Source organism: Penaeus monodon, chromosome 44, assembly GCF_015228065.2.
Source record: "Penaeus monodon isolate SGIC_2016 chromosome 44, NSTDA_Pmon_1, whole genome shotgun sequence".
NCBI lineage: Eukaryota > Metazoa > Arthropoda > Malacostraca > Decapoda > Penaeidae > Penaeus > Penaeus monodon.
The window spans coordinates 3,168,271-3,172,402 of record NC_051429.1 but is presented as its reverse complement, the minus strand read 5'-3'; positions in this window follow the sequence as shown (position 1 = coordinate 3,172,402).

Here is a 4,132-nt window from a genome sequence, read left to right as displayed (position 1 = left end):
ACACACACCTTCACCTCACTCACACACACAGGACAAAAGACACTGATCCTTTTTCATTAATAAGGCTGGTTGCTGTCTTAGTGCCGGCGTAAAGATCTATTATCTATCTCTTAGCTCGCAATTTTGTCCGTCGTGACGAGTGGTTCGTACATAAAGTACAAGTTACATCTATTTCTTATCTGTGTGACGACTATGGTTCAAATAGATCTTCGCGGATCGCCTATGTCGTTCCCTTATCTGTTCTCATATCTATCAGAGATGGTTGGTAGTTCAAATAGGTCTATGCAGACCGCTACTGACATCTCCCTCTTCTATTTTCTTCTTTACCTTTGTGAAAATAAAACACAAAATGAAAAAAAAAGACGAAAATAAGTTAAAAACCAACATTAAAAACCGTAAATTGTTATGAATAACCGGCTAGTGGTAATTACCACCCCATCTTCTCTGTTGCCTTTCTTTTTCTCTTACTCTGGCCCTTACGTGTATGATCTGGCTCCCCGACTTTATATTGCAGTCGGACCGACACGGCAACGAAGGAGGACCCTTAGGATGCTGTGAGAAGGACGTCATCGAAGATCGCCATAGGCCCACGGACCAGGATTTTCGTCAGAAGGGGTTTTAAACCCGTCCCAGTGTAGTGGACGAGGGGTTTGCCTCCCGGGATTTCCCCGTGGGTCCACCCGAACCCACCTTTCCCCAAAAGGTCCAGTCGTCGAAAAGGCTGGGGGCATGGCGACCCCCTGGGCGGACCCCTTTCCAATACTTTTAAAATCCAGGAGCTCGTACGGGGTATCAGCCGGCCCTAGATCCCGCCCCTGGCCCGACCCCCGTAACCCAAATTTAAAATTTAGGGGGACGTGGGGAAACCCGAAAAAGGACCTGGACGAGATCTTTTGGGGGACCCTTGGGGGAACGAGGACGCCCCCGAGTTAAGCGGGGCCCGGGACTAAGGGGGGTAAAGGACAAAATCCGAAGTCAAGGAGGCCTTTGCGAGACTTTCGGGCCGTGGGGGACATCGGGGACGAGAGATTACACCTAGGACCAGGAGGATGGGGAAACGCCCAGGGACGAGCATCCCCCAAGGATGCCCCAGGACGACGCACGAGAACAAAAACGACCACCCAATTTAGGCCCACCCTTGGGGGGCCCCTTTCAAGGCGAGGCGCGAGTAGGGGGCCGAGCAATAAAATATTTGGATAATTCTTTTTCTTTACGGATGTGAAAATTCTTTTTGGGTTTTACCAGGGGACCCCGTGGCTGTTTTCCACGTGGATCCAAATGCCCCAAATAAAAAACCACCCGCCCCGGAGGGCGGAGGTCACTTTTTATATCTGACCTCTTTTGGGCCCGGGAGAGCCCGGGTGCCAAGCTACCGACGGGGTTTCAGCTTCGCCTTCCCTCCGGGAAAGGGGTTCGTGTAAAAGGCACCTCAGCAGTAGGGTCAGCTCCCCCCTCCCTCCCCGGGGGCGAGCTGGCTGGGGCCCCGCATACCGCGTTTAAACCCTTTGGGCAAGTCGTGGGTCGCCCCTTTAGTGTGTGTTCACCCCTTTACGTGTGTTTTGCGTCCCTGTCAGCCACTGTACTAGAGTACGCATATCCGTTAGAGAGAGAGAGAGAGAGAGAGAGAGAGAGAGAGGAGAGAGAGAGAGAGAGAGAGAGAGAGAGAGAGAGAGAGAGAGAGAGAGAGAGAGAGTGAGAGAGAGAGTGAGAGAGAGAGAAAGAGAGAGAGAGAGAGAGAAAGAAAGAGAGAGAGAGAGAGAGAGAGAGAGAGAGAGAGAGAGAGAGAGAGAGTGAGGGTGAGAGTGAGAGTCAGTGTGAGATATATATAGATATATATATATAATATATATATATATATATATATATATATATATATATATATATATTATAATATATATATATATATATATATATATATATATATATATATATATATATATTATATAAAACATATATATATATATATAATATATATATATATATATATATATATATATATATATATATATATATGTGTGTGTGTGTGTGTGTGTGTGGGTGGGTGTTTATGTGTAAGTATATATTATGTATATATATGTATATCTATAAACATATATGAATATGAATATACAAATATGTAAATATATATGTATATATATGTACATATACGCATATATATATTATCATATATGCAGTGTATATATGTATATATATATATATATATATATATATATATATAAATATATATATATATATATTATATTATATTGTATTTATATTATTTGTGTGGTGTGTGTGTGTGTGTGTGTGTGTGTGTGTGTGTTTTTGTGTGTGTGTGTTGTGTGTGTGTTGTGTGTGTGTGTGTGTGTGGTGTGTGTGTGTGGTGTGTTGTGTGTGTGTGTGGTGGGGTGTGTTTTCTGTGTTATTTGATGGTTATACTATATATATATAATATATATATATATTATATCTATATATATATATATATATATACAATATATTATATATATATATATATAAATAAAATTTAAAAAATATATAATATATATTTTTTATATATAAAAAATATATATTATAATAATTTAATATATAATATATTTTTTTAATATAATTTTTTAATATTATATATTTTTAATATTTATTTATTTTTATTAAAATTTTAAAAATTATATATATTATTATATATTTTTAATAAATATTATATAAATGTATATATATATATAATTTATATATATATATATATATATATTAAAATATATATATAAAGTATATATATATATATAAATATATATTTTTTTTTTTTATTATGTGGTGTGTGTGTGTGTGTTTTGTGTGTGTGGGGTGTGTGTGTGTGTGGTGTGTGTGTGTGTGTGTGTGTGTGTGTTTTGTTGTGTGTGTGTGTGTGTCGTGGTTTTTGGTTTTTGTTAATATATTTTTAATATATATATATAATATAATATATATATTATATATATATATATTAAATATATATTAATAAATTTAAATAAATATTATATAAATATATATATATTATATATGAATATGTCTGGGGAGAGAGAGAGGGAAATTATTTTAAATATATATATATATTATAATTATATTATATTATATTAATATTAATTATATATATATAAATATTATATAAAATTTATTATTAATATATATAATATTTTAAAATTTTAAATATATAATTTAAATAATATAAATATATATATAATATATATATTTAATATAAAAAAAAATATATATATATTATTTTTTATATATAATATATATATATATATATATATATATAAATATATATATATATATATAACAATATATAATATTATATATAATAATTTTACCCCGGCCCCGTCCTCTGCCCCCAAAACAAAGGCGGGCTAGGCAGAGGGGCGTGTTATTACAGGGTTGTAAAAGAACAGCTCCAAGAGGCCCGAACACCACAGCGTCCCAGAACCCCAGGGAGAAACCCCAATGGCGGGGCAGGGCACGAAGTAAAAAAAAAATGACATCTTCCTTTTTTTTACCAAGTTATTTACCCGTAACCCTTTTTTAAGGGACAATACAGGGGGGAAAACCCGCATGTAACAGCACAAACGCTTATAACAGGGCAACACAAAATTTTTAAACAGGTCAAGGGCACACAGAGGTCCACAGGGGCAGACCCCCGTCTCCTGGCTTTTCCTCCGCCCTCCGCCACGCCAGCTGCGCATGTTTGCCCAGGTCCCTTCATTTAACAATGTTTCGCAAAAGAGACAAAGACCACTGGCTAGCACTATCCCCCCTATCAAACAAGACCCCCTCTGCTCTGACATAGCTAAACCTGAAATACAGAAAATTTAAAAAAAATCAGTTTTCAGAAACAAAAAAATCTTTCATCCAGCGGGCTTTCTTTGCTCTCGCTGGGGGGGCTCTGGAGGTGTGGGCGGGGGTAGATTGGCAGTGGCACCCAGAGGGGATATTCCCGCCCCAAGACCTGGCTCATGGTCACCATTGACGTCTGCGCATCGCCCTCACCGTCCAATGCTCGTCCTCATCTCGGTCGCGCTGCCACGTCCCCTCCCGCTACTGGGGGTAACGCATCTTCTTTTTCACCCTGGACCCAGGGGTACTTCCTGGGGCCCCGGGGAACCGGGGCCCCCCCAAAACC